Here is a 12,821-nt window from a genome sequence, read left to right on the forward strand (position 1 = left end):
AGCACTCTGTCTGTCATCAGTCAGCCCTCTGAGTGTGTTCCTTCCCCTGCGGGACCTCCGTCACCGTGCCGCGGCAGCCCGGGCCCTCTGTCCCCCTCACACGTGTGCCGCCAGCCCCGCGCTGCTCCGCGGGTAACCTGCCTCGGGGCTCCTTGCAAATCCTGCGTGTCGTCTTACACAGGAGCTCCAAGAAAAGCGTGTCTGCTGGTGGTTGGTTCCTTGTCACCCGAAACACCCCAGCTGACTGCCCCTCAAATGGAATGAATGCATGATACAATTACTGAAGCACTTTCGCAGAGCTAAACTTGTTCTATGTCATTGTCACTGTGCTGTGAACTGCGTGGAATTGTCACTAGATGGCAGCGAAGCAAATTACTGCATTTTAAAGCATCAGTAAAAGTTTTTATTCTGATACTCTGAGCTTTTTATCGGTTTGGTTTCTTGTCTGCCATTGTTTGCTCTGATAATAACTGGGGTCCATTGTGAGGTTGTCAGAACTATTTTAGATATTTGTTTTCTCTTGGTCTGAGAAGCGGTGGCCTGTTGGTTTTTTGCCGTTGTTTATCATTTGCAGCTATGCGTTTTTGACCAGGAGGCACCAAGATCAAACGAATATGTAGTTTTAAGAACCAGATGCATATCTAATGTTCTCAGGCAAATAAGATGCTTGTTTCCCTGCTTCTCTATTAGGTCTGTGCAGCTCCCGGTCCCGGGAAGCCGCGGGGTCCCGGCTCTGCAGGCGGGGGCTGCAGGACGCTGGAACCCCGGGGAACATTCGGGGTTTGATGGAGCCGGGGCGGGATCCGCGATAGGTGGAGCTGGGACGGGATCCGCGATAGGTGGAGCTGGGGTCAGATCCGCGATAGGTGGAGCTGGGACGGGATCCGCGATAGGTGGAGCTGGGACGGGATCCGCGATAGGTGGAGCCGGGGCGGGATCTGCGATAGGTGGAGCTGGGGCGGGATCTGCGATAGGTGGAGCTGGGGCGGGATCTGCGATAGGTGGAGCCGGGGCGGGATCTGCGATAGGTGGAGCTGGGGCGGGATCTGCGATAGGTGGAGCTGGGGCGGGATCTGCGATAGGTGGAGCTGGGGTTGGATCTGCGATAGGTGGAGCCGGGGTTGGATCTGCCATAGGTGGAGCTGGACGGGATCTGCGATAGGTGGAGCTGGGACGGGATCCGCGATAGGTGGAGCTGGGGCGGGATCCGCGATAGGTGGAGCTGGGTCGGATCCGCGATAGGTGGAGCTGGGTCGGATCCGCGATAGGTGGAGCTGGGGCGGGATCCGCGATAGGTGGAGCTGGGGCGGGATCCGCGATAGGTGGAGCTGGGTCGGATCCGCGATAGGTGGAGCTGGGGCGGGATCCGCGATAGGTGGAGCTGGGGCGGGATCCGCGATAGGTGGAGCTGGGGCGGGATCCGCGATAGGTGGAACTCTGTGTAGTGTCTTGTGTGCCAAAGGGATTTGCTTGAAATCCTGTCCAAAAAGGCTCCTTCCTTGTCCCACCTCTGCATCGGTCCCTTTAGGTGGGGGTTGGCACTAATGCTGTAGGAGTCTGACAGCAGGGAGCAGAAAGCAGCCAGCTCCTCGCTGATGTGACCCGGGAGCAGCGTGTGTCCCGCCTGGCAGAGCCGGGCTCAGCAGAGCTGGGCTCAGCCGAGCCTGGGCGCAGGCACCGCAGGAAGCCGTAGAGTCCGGGGTGGGTGAGCAAGGCTCCCTGGAGACAAATCTGATGGGTGCCTGTACTCCAGAAGCTCATTTTCTTCAGATAAAGACCACTAGGTGCAGGAAGAAAGTTACCACGTATGGAGAATTCACTTCTTCCATGTGTGCTCTTGGAACAGGACATGAAGACTGCCTTCTCTTTTAAAGACTGTTTTAAGATATTTGGTAATTGCTCATTGATTATGTGCTCTGATAGTGGCTTTTTTACTTGTTTGAATGTTTGTGTGCAGGGCAAGGTTAGTTTTCCACTCCTTGTCCAGTTCCCTGGACACTTCCAATCAGTTGTATCCTAACGAGCTGTCTCATTCTTCTGTATAAAAATACTCTGCTTGGGTGGTGTTGAAGAGGCACTAGAAGCTGCTCCTTTACTCAAGTAGCTTTTTAAGCCAGAATACTTGTTACTTCTTGTAGTTCAAGCACTCGGTTGTGTTTGGGTTTTGTTCTTGATTGTCTGTTCCTGCCGTTCCCCTGAAGGCTGACAGCTGCATTAGACACGAGCTGCGTACATGGCATTTCACACGAGGTGATCTGCTGCTGGGGTGCTGCCAGGCTGGTTGTGCGCGGGGCTGCCGGGCTGGATGTGCGCCGGGCTGACGGGCTGGTTGTGCACGGGGCTGCCGGGCTGGTTGTGCGCGGGGCTGCCGGGCTGGTTGTGCGCGGGGCTGCCGGGCTGGTTGTGCGCGGGGCTGCCGGGCTGGTTGTGCGCGGGGCTGCCGGGCTGGTTGTGCGCGGAGCTGCCGGGCTGGTTGTGCGCGGAGCTGCCGGGCTGGTTGTGCGCGGGGCTGACGGGCTGGTTGTGCGCGGGGCTGACAGAACCGCAGGTGGAACCTGGATGGTGGCTGCGCAGACTGCGCTGTCCCACGGGCAGGGGATGGCTGCGGAGCTTTCCTAATGACTCAGGCTTTACGTTGCCTCACTGTTTAAAGAAATCCTACATCCTCAAATCTAATCGCTCTGTTTGTCTTATTTAAAACTTCTTAAAAATCAGAAAATTATCTTTGTGACCTACATTAGATATTCTAGGTCATAGGGCTGCAGAGCTTTAAGGGTTGGTTTGTTTGTTTGTTTTTTATTTGCCTGGGGTTTTTTGAGCATGTAACTTTTTGATGTGTGGCCTCCTGCCAGTCAGCCAGCACTCATCACCATAAAGTTTGGTAAATGACAGAGTTAGTGTAAATAGAAATGCCAGACAGTTTATTAAATCTGCTGTGGGCTGGCCGCAATTAAGTTGTTGTCTGTTGCCCGTCAGAACCGAATCTCTGTTTTAATTGCGGAGATGGAGGGGCAGACAGCATCGCTGCAGGCTGCGGGTCAGCATGGGCATGGAGCTGCAGGCTGCGGGTCAGCATGGGTGTGGAGCTGCAGGCTGCGGGTCAGCGTGTGCATGGAGCTGCAGGTCGGTGTGTGTGTGTGGAGCTGCAGGCTGCAGGTCAGCGTGGGCGTGGAGCTGCAGGCTGCAGGTCAGCGTGGGCATGGAGCTGCAGGCTGCGGGTCAGCGTGGGCATGGAGCTGCAGGTCAGCATGGGCATGGAGCTGCAGGCTGCAGGTCAGCGTGTGCATGGAGCTGCAGGTCGGCGTGTGTGTGTGGAGCTGCAGGCTGCGGGTCAGCGTGTGCGTGGAGCTGCAGGTCGGCGTGTGTGCGTGGAGCTGCAGCAGCGCCCGGAGCCTTCGGCCCCATCACCCCGGCCAACCCGCGCTCGGTGAGCCCTGCTGGCACCCCCCTAGCGCCCTTCCTTGCTCCCCGAAAGGGAGCCCAGCCCTGGTAACCGGGCACCACCACCTTCTCCTGCCTCGGAGGCCTCTGTTAAAATTTGTCTGTCTCCTTTTGGTAAAAGTGTATGTTAATGTACTGTTAATGCGTTGCAGAATAACCTGAAATTCCTGTTGGAGTCTGCCCCTACAGCGAATCAGTGTGCGCCTCACTCTCCTGTGCTTTGCAGGCATCCCTATCGTTTGCATGTTTGTCACTGTCACATCCGCATCCTTGGAGCTGTGTGGCTGTACCGGCGGTGCCGGAGATGCCGGTGGCAGCTGTGCGAGCAGGGGGGTGGGCTGGGGGCTCAGGGTGCCCCAGTCAGGGGGTCCCCGGGACCTGCTCCTCAGCCTGTCCCCACCCCCGTGTGCCTCAGCCAGCTGGCGCGGGTTGGCCCTTCAGACCGGAGCCGCCTCAGCGCCTCACCGGGTGGCTGGGGAGGGGGTGGCGATGGCCCTCGTAGGCTCCGTGCCCGTGGCTGCGGTCCCGCCGTGCTGGCACTGGGGTGGCAGAGGGACGCGCAGGCCGCGTGTGCCGGATCCCTGTGGCACGGTGATGCTGCCCTGCTCAACTGATGGAGTTGTGGAGGGGCTGAAAGCCAAGAGCTGGGCTGTAACTGTCCCCCGCTGTGGCTTACGGCGCTTGTCGCTTACTCATATCCAGAAACAGGAACCGCTGCCGCTGCTCTGAGCGCTTCTCGTCTGCCTTGGTGTCTAGCAAAAACACTCTTCTTGGTTTGCAGGTTCCTCCTTGAACTTCCCCTCAGTTCCAGCCCAAACTTTTCTCTCACGCATCTCTGCCCAGCATCCTGGCCGCGGGCACGCTGCGGTGTGCGGCTGCCGTCGGACCCAGCGCCCGAGCAGCTGCTGTCGGGGCGCTGCTCTGCCCCGGCCTGCCCCTTGTCCTCGGCAGAGCCTGCCTTGGGTGGCTGGGGAGCTGGCCCCTCTGGGGTGCGCGGGGGACAAGCAGCCCCTGCACATCTGCGCTGACATGCTGCCAGCGGGGACTTCCTTCCCCGGCGGCTCCACGGAGTGATCCACGCGCTGCTCTGTGTGATCCACGCGCTGCTCTGTGTGATCCACGCGCTGCTCTGTGTGATCCACGCGCTGCTCTGTGTGATCCACGCGCTGCTCTGTGGTCCACGCGCTGCTCTGTGTGATCCACGCGCTGCTCTGTGTGATCCACGCGCTGCTCTGTGGTCCACGCGCTGCTCTGTGTGATCCACGCGCTGCTCTGTGTGATCCACGCGCTGCTCTGTGTGATCCACGCGCTGCTCTGTGTGATCCACGCGCTGCTCTGTGGTCCACGCGCTGCTCTGTGGTCCACGCGCTGCTCTGTAAGCGCAGAGCTGCCTGACCCCTGGGGTTTGGTCCATCTTGGTCCTTTGCGAGCGCTAAAGCACCGTGCTCGAGTCCAGTGCCCGTGTGGGGTCTGCCCTGCATCCCGGTAGCCGTGAAACGTGCTCGTGTCCCCTTGGTGCATCAGCCTCTGCCCCGTTTACTGCGGGACCGCCCGGAATCCCGCGGTCAGTCTGCACCTGCAGCTCCGGCATTCCCGGCTGCAGGAGAGCCTGAGCTGGGTGCAGCTGAATGCTGCAGCAAGCATTAAATAACACTGTCTAATATGCAAGATTCTCAGTTTGGGAGGGATATGCCCTTAGAATAACATGATTTCCTCACTTAAAAAAAAATATTCGGACGTATCTAATTTTCTCAAAGTCATTTTTGGAATACTTAGTCCAAATGTAACCATTAATTTTCCCCTCGTTTCAAGTGAATGATTATGAACCCTTATTTTCCTCTATGTGGGATGGCTCCGACGTGAGGCTTTTGTGGGATGCTGCCTCAACTATCAAGTTCTTTATCTTTTCTGTCTTTTGAACTGTTCCTCATTAAAACTTCGTGCATTAATATTACTTCAAATAAGATTTTCTGTGCAGAGGTTACAAAATCTGGTAGATATTGTTAATCATTACTGCAAGACTGTTTATTTTTTAAACTAATTTGCAGAACCTAAAGATGCATGAATTCTATTTGACTATTTATTGTAGTTCGGGAGTGATGTTGAAGAAAAACTTCCCAGCCCTTTGCTGCATTAGCGACAAGCGTGTGCCTTGTTCATGACCAAGCAGCAGGAGCTGCCGGGCTTGTGGCGGGTCCTGAGCTGGGTGCTGAGCTCTGCTCTGTGCAGGGGGCAGCGGCTCCTGGTGTGTGACAGCGGCTCCTGGTGCGGGGCAGCGGGGCAGCGGCTCTTGGCTGCAGCAGATGCCGGCGCCTCGCCGGGCACGTCCGGGGCGGCGTGCGGTGCAGTGCGGTGCTGAAGTGCGGCTCCCTTGGGCTGCAGTTGCTTTTACGTGAGGAGGCAGGAGGGAACCGGCAGCAGGTAAATGGCTGCTGGTGGAAGACGAGCTGTGTTGCAACTGCTTGCCTGTTTTTTATTATTTTTTTAAAAAAGAGCACAGTGCAATAGTTGGCAGAGTTGGGATAATTAAGGTCTTCTCAGTATGGCAGCCTCTAATTAGACAGGAGGAAAGGATTAACTCCGGAATGTTTCCTTTGCTTCTTTCCAGAAGCAGCTGCTGCTGGTTTCTGGCTGCGTGAAGCCTGCTTGCAGTGGGAGCTGCATCGTGACCCTGCAGAGCTGCATTGTTCACCCTGCATGAAGCGCCGCGGTGCGAGGCGCAGCTTCCTGCAGCTGCGGGGTGGGCGCAGCTTCCCGCAGCCGCGGTGCGAGGCGCAGCTTCCCGCAGCCGCGGTGCGAGGCGCAGCTTCCCGCAGCCGCGGGGTGGGCGCAGCTTCCCGCAGCCGTGGGGTGGGTGCAGGCGCGGCGCCCGGGCTCCGAGCGGCGGCCCCGCTGCTCCCGGCACCGCCGCTCGCCGCTCTGTGCTGGCGCTGGCGTGGGTGGGTGCTGCTGGGGACCGCGGCGGTGGGCGCTGCGTGGCCCCGAGGATGGCGGCTCCACCGCCTCGCTGGGAAGCCTGTTCCAGGCCTTGAGCACCCTGCAGCATTTCTCCAGAATAGCTTCAGCGTTTCCCTCTTTTAATCTCTTCACAAGCTTCTCTCCCAGCCCTTCCATTCCTGTCCTGCTTGTGTTTTCACGGGCTCTGTTCTTGGCAGCAAGGAAATCATTGTCAAACAATCACCCCTCAATTCCATAGGCCGTTCCTGACTTGTCCGGTGTGCTTAATTAGCCTGAAGCCGTAGTCTTTTAGGTTTAAAATGTTACAAGACTTTGGGCAAGAAGCAGAAGCTGGTGAAGAAGTTTGAGCGCGTGGTGCTTGGGTGGTCCTGAGCGGGGCCAGCGCAGCAGCTGCCGCGGGTGCCGCGCAGCCCGTCACCCGGCGCAGGGACCCCGGGGTCCCCCCCGCACACCTGCGGCGCAGCCTCCCGGGCTCAAAACGTATTTACGCTTTTACGTTTGATCACTGGTATTTCACAATGAAAAACGATAAGTTAAAAAGCTCAAAGTAGAACTTTAAAAACAGCCAGGATGGCTGGGTCACGCAGCAAGAAAAATGAAGGTATGAGACTGATTGCATTACACCTTCACCCATTGTAGCTCTCGCTGTTGTGCGTGTGTCACGTCTCTTAATGCTGCAGGGGATACTGTGAAAAAATATCTCATGAGGAAAACCAAGTGTTATTGGTACATGCATGTGGACAGTGCCATTTAAACTTTGAAGTAATTCCAGTCTCACTTTTAGGTGTTCTGCGTTGCATTGAAACCATTTCTATTGATTTTTTTTTGCATGCAATTCTAATTCATATTACAAAAGGACAAAAAAATCCTCATCCGCTGTTGTCAGCTGGGTTTTTCTGTGCTGTGACACAACTGCCCGTGCTGGCTACGTGCAGCAATGCCACTATTGCAAAGAGGAAGGGAAAGGACACGGGGATTTCGGGGTATGGCTGGGAGACGTTCAGCCTGGTGCAGCCCGCTGTTCGTGAGCAGCCCGCAGTGTCCGTCTGTCCGTCCCTCTCGGCCGCGGGCAGATGCCGGTCCCGGGTACAGCGCAGGATCTGCTGCTCTTTCCGGCCCAGCCGCACTGTTCTGGGGGTAAAAGCCTGATTCATAGTGCTCATCATCAGTTGTCACTTTGACACGCCATGGACACTTTGCGGGGGAAAAACAGGCAGCAGTGGTTATTGTAGCATCTCATGCAAGGTTGGTCAGAAGTAGAAACCAAATTTTGATAGCTCAGGATGTGATTTTTTTGGTTTTGTTTTTAAGACGGTGTGGTCATATTTTATGTTGGGCAGGGTTACGACCACCAAAACATGGGCATGAATATCGGTGACGCCTCTGGTGCTTCCTGGGTGGCGCTGGTCGGTGGCGCTGGTGTCCCGGCAGCAGCGCGCTGGGTCCGCAGCACTTGCTTTACATCAGGCGCGTTTTCCGTTCCAAAGTGTTGTTAATTATTGCACGCATCAAGGTTAATGGCACAGTGTCCCTGGGGGTGTCCTGGGCGCTTTCCCCAGCGCTCGCTCGGTCGCAGAGGCGGTCTGGCTGAGCTGTGCTGCGCCATGGCGCGCAAGGGACTTGTGGAGAGAGAAGGAGCTTCCCCTTCCACTGCTCCTGGTGCACCTGGTCTTGGCTACGTGCAGCAGGTAGCGTAGGCTTCCCGGCATTCCCGGCTCCAGGAAGGAGCATCTCTGCTCATGGCTGCGGCAGTGCCGGACAGACACCCGCTGTGCCGGACAGACACCCGCTGTGCCGGACAGACACCCGCCGTGTGGGGCGCTGCCGGCTCCCCCACCCGCGCTGTGCTGCGGGTCGTGGCCGGCGGCGCCGGCCGGGCTGTGGGTGCCGCGGCCGGGAGAGCTGGTCTGCCCGCTCCCGCCCCGCCCCGGGGCAGCGCTGTGGGGCAGCGGGTGACACAGCCGGCTGGGCCGGGCCGGGCCGGAGTGGGTGACACAGCCGGCTGTGCCGGGACAGGCCGGAGCAGCTGTGGAGGCAGCGGGTGACACAGCCTGCTGGGCCGGAGCCGGTGCTGGTGCTGCCGAACGTTCTGCTCTGTGTCTCAGAGCCCCGAGCACACGGGTTCTCTCTGTTTGCGAGGTCCCTGCCCCTCCTGCCCTGCAGGTCCCTCCCTGCGGCCAGGGCAGCCCCGTCCCCGCACCGGGGTGTCCCCGGGGTGCCGTCCCTGTCCCCTGGCGGCAGGGAGCAGGGGGTCTGGCGGGGCTGCCCACCAGAGAACCAGGGATGCGCCGGCGGCTCCTGTGGGGTCCGGGGCCGTGCTGCCGGGAGCGAGCGGCGGCAGCAGCCGAACGCTTGCCCGAGTTTGCTTTTTAAAAGAAGATCGCAGAATCTTCTTTAAAATGATGGAAAAAAGTGTGAAACGCTAGCAGAGTTCCAGCCCAAGCACCCGTAACGAGGAGGCAGGTGTGAACAGTCCCGATAGCGCACGAACGGCGGGTCGTTTTTAACACACAGAACCTTCGATTGCACTGCTACTTTATAACTCAGAACAACCTTTGCCATCAAAACCACTCCTTAAACAACATACGTTTTTGAAAGTGCCTTGTATATTTCCCAGGCTTTGAGGCTCATCAGACCTTTAGTTTGTAAGTTGCTTGTTCAGAGCTATGTGGTTTTTCCAGTGAACCTGACAAGTTTTGACACGACCTGAGTGAAGTATGAAGGAAGAGAACCTTGATTCTGTATAATATAATTAAGCGAATTCAAGTTTGCTCTTCTGTGCTGAAAGAGTTGAGAAAGAATACAGGTACAAACTTTTTATACCAAATTCAGTCATTACAGTTACTGAATCTTGACATTAATTAAGCTCTGTCAGGAAGTTCTTGAAGCCATGACCCCTCCTGCACTTTGATTTGTATCTTAGAAGGAACGATTGGGAGAAAGCCACTTTTTGCCATTGGAAAAAAGATAATAACATTTAATGTTGAATGACTAAAAGGTTCGTAAAGTCTTGCTATTCCGAGAACTTTTCACACTTTTCACAACTTTTCACAGCTGATCTGATATTCGATTTATGATTCCAAGTCTGGTTTTCAGCAGCTGTGTCTTAATTTCTGTTTTACTTTCCCTTGGGGGTGATTAAGAGCAAGAAGATTCACAGAACAGCTTATCAAATGCTTTTCGGGTGGTCAGAGATCACTTACCTGTCACCATTGTCGCCTTCCGCTTGTCCCTGAGCTGCATCTCGAAGGTGCCTTAGGCTCCTCCAAAACACGCCGTGAAGCTACAGCAGGCACGGGAGTGCTTCTTGCGCTGAAGTAGTTGAACAAACCATATCTGGAAGTAAGTTTTTCTGCTTCCGATGGCTTTTTTTGCGATAGCCGGCCGGAGAGTGAGGCTTTGGCTGGGCAGGCGCGGCTGGCGCTCGTTCCCGGATGACTCACTCGGGAAGGTGCGCGCTCCCGCTGCCGGGACAGACGCTGATTCACCGGGTGGGTTCGCGCTGCGAAGCGCCGGCTTCACCGCAGCCCCTGCAGCCCTGCCCGCGCCTTTCGCTTAATGCAGTTCTGTCTGCAGGGGGAACGCGGATTTCATGTGATACTGAAAAATCTTGTGCTGGAGAGATGCAAATGTCTGCTAATCCAGATGATCGTGTCAATTATTCATTTGACTATATTTAGACATCTTTAATGTAGTGCTTTGAACAGATCCTCTCTCCTAAATAGTGTGTAGGATGAAAGCAAAATGTTAAATCAGTAACTAAATATTCCAGCTGCAGTGACTAGACTGTTTACTGCACACTTCTACTGTCACACTGTTCTTACAGGCTGTGAGCCTGCGGTCCGCGGTCCTGGCTGTGTGTGCATTTGGAGCAAGATAAATTAGTGGCTTCAGAGCATTTAAATAATCATGGTGGCAGTGGTTGTATCAGGACAAAGTTTTGTGTCGTGTCAGAGCGTCCCATGCTGCCAGAACGGCCGGGCTGGAAGGGACCCCGGGGAGAGGGTCCGTGCTGGCTGGCGCCCGCTGGCTCGGCTGGGCGTCGCGGAGCAGCTTTGCCGGCAGCGCAGAGCCAGCGCCGCGCTGCTGCGTGTGTGCTCAGCTGTGTCGCGCCCAGGCTGGCCTGGGAGCCGGGCGTTCTGGCGGCGCGATGGTCCCGGTTGCACACGCGTGCTGGAGCTGTGTGTCACGTCACCAGGGACGGAGGAATGAAAGTCTTTGAGAATGGTTTGTTGCTTTGTTTTTTGAGCTTTTCTTTAAAATCTCTGTACTTGGGTGTATTGGTAAAACTTGGTGGGTTAGAAACCACATAGCATCTCCTGGCAGGCTTTCGGTTCAGACATGTTGTCGGGCCGTTCCCAGGCCGGAGCAAGTCAGGGCGAGCCGCCGCCTCAGAAGGAAACGCCGTGGAGCGGGTCGTAAAACAGCGCGGAAGCACCGGGAAGCTCTGATGTAAAGAAAAGCTGAAAGCTAACCTATAACTTTACTATTGTTTGCATTACTTAAAGGTTGGACGTCCCTTTTTGTATTCTGGTGATTAGAGCGCAATTCTCAGATTTCATAAGTGCCTGAACGACGTTATTACAACAATTATTGTGTTGCTTCATTCTAAAACTCCTTTACTATCATATTTAGCAATATGAACTCCAGGGTTATTTCTGAAGCAGGCTAGCCACCCGGATAAAACAGGAGACTGGCTTGTTCTTGGTTTTAAACACAGAAAAGCAGCGGCAGGATCAGAGCATGTGGTGCTGGGAGGTTCCTCCAGCGTGAGACGTTCGGTGCCAGGCACAGGTGCCGTTGTCACCGCAGTGTCCCGGCAGAGCGGGCACGTCCCCTTCCCCCGTGGTTTGCTGCAACCGCGGGTCGGCGGCTGTCGCTACAAGGGAGGAGGGAGGAAAGGGGCTAATTAAGAGCTGACGTTCCAGAGCTCATTTCTCTTTTCCCTCTGTGCTCAGGCTCCTCGCGTGCTGTTGGTGGCTCACCTGCCGTTCCCACCGCGCTGGGCCCGCAGACCCCGCTCTGTTGGGTGTCTGCGGGTTTCCCGCAGCCCGCGGGCTCCTGCGCGCGGTGTCCTGGCCGCGCGGTGTCCTGGTGCTCGGCGTGGCTTCCCAGCTGTGACAGGCATTGTTGGTTAGCATGTCCCATTAACTGGAGCACTGCTGGGTGTTCTGGGAGCGCTCTCAGCGCCCGGGGCAGCAGGACGCCGGTGGAGGGGTGGGTGTTGCTGTGCCGGGCCGTCGGGACGTGGGTGAAGCGCAGTTTGTCTTGGGGCGTTCAGGGGCTGTCCCTCTGAGGAGAGGCAGCGTGATACGAAGTCTGGAAGGCTAGGTGGTGCAGGTATTAGACTAAGGTATTGTATATTTCCTTTTCCTCAAACACAAGTACAATAACAAATACAAAGAGATATATGTAAACCTTCGTGTACCCAAATAAGATTGATTTCCTACAAAACCTGACCATCTGGTGCCCTATAGTTCCCCTTTTGGGAACCCAACAACCTGTAATGATGCTTAGAATAAGCGTCAGTAGTTTTTCTGTGAATCCTGGAGCACAGGAGCCTGGAGTAAAGTTCATTTGTCTGAATCAGCTGCCGGCCTGGTGCCAGTTTCCCAGTTCCAGGCTGTCTGTTGCTCCTCGTCTGGAGCGCAGGGGAGCGCGGCGAGCGCCGGTGGCCGTGGGAGGGCAGAGCGCGGCGGGGAGCGCGGCGGTGCCCGCGGGGCCGGCCTGGGCCAGCACGGCTGCTGGAAATGCCGCAGGAACGGCCTCTTCATGGTCAGCTGGGGGCAAAATCAGGTTTGGAGAAATGGTGACTGTTGTATTGAACACGCTGGTAAACTCCACTGAATTGAATAAACTCCCTGCCCGCGCTAAAGGAATCCGGAGAGCCCCGAGGAGCAGCGTTCGGTGGGATGCTGCTGGTACGCTTGACCTGCGGTCTGGGCTGACGCCTTCCTCATCTCTGGGGTAAAACAAGGCTCTGTTTTGGTCCTGCTGGTCCTCGGCATGTCAGGGACAAGTGGCAATGGGAGCGTGTTATTGAGGAGCAAGGCAGTGTGGCTGGGGCTGAGGTGAGTTGAACAGGTTTCTCAATATACTGTGTAGAGTTGGAGTTAATAGATGGTTGGTATCTCTTTCATGTTAAAAGAGTGAAATAAATCCCAGGTTCTCTTTCAGCACAGTCCGTGTGGGCTCCCTTTGGGACGGTGAAGGGAGAGCTGCGCCGGTGCCGCGGGAGCTGGGACAGTGTTCTGGGTGGGGGTCAGGGGTGTCCTTGGTGCCGCCTCTGCCCGGCGCTGGGACGGGAGGGCTGGACGTGCCGCCCCAGGGGGCGTCTCTGGGGCGGGGTGAACGGTGCGTGGCCGTGGGGTGCAGCCCCGGGCCTGCTGCGCCGGGCAGGAGCGCGCCCTGCGGACACCTGG

General features: G+C 56.6%; 1 long non-coding RNA gene across 1 annotated transcript in view; it reads left to right on the plus strand.

The window, feature by feature from the left end:
• The window catches only part of LOC309441857, a 35,161-nt gene that overhangs the window by 4,778 nt on the left and 17,562 nt on the right, over positions 1–12,821 (plus strand). The window lies entirely within an intron of this gene.

Source organism: Streptopelia decaocto, assembly GCF_964273445.1.
Source record: "Streptopelia decaocto genome assembly, chromosome: 6".
Taxonomy (NCBI): Eukaryota; Metazoa; Chordata; class Aves; order Columbiformes; family Columbidae; genus Streptopelia; species Streptopelia decaocto.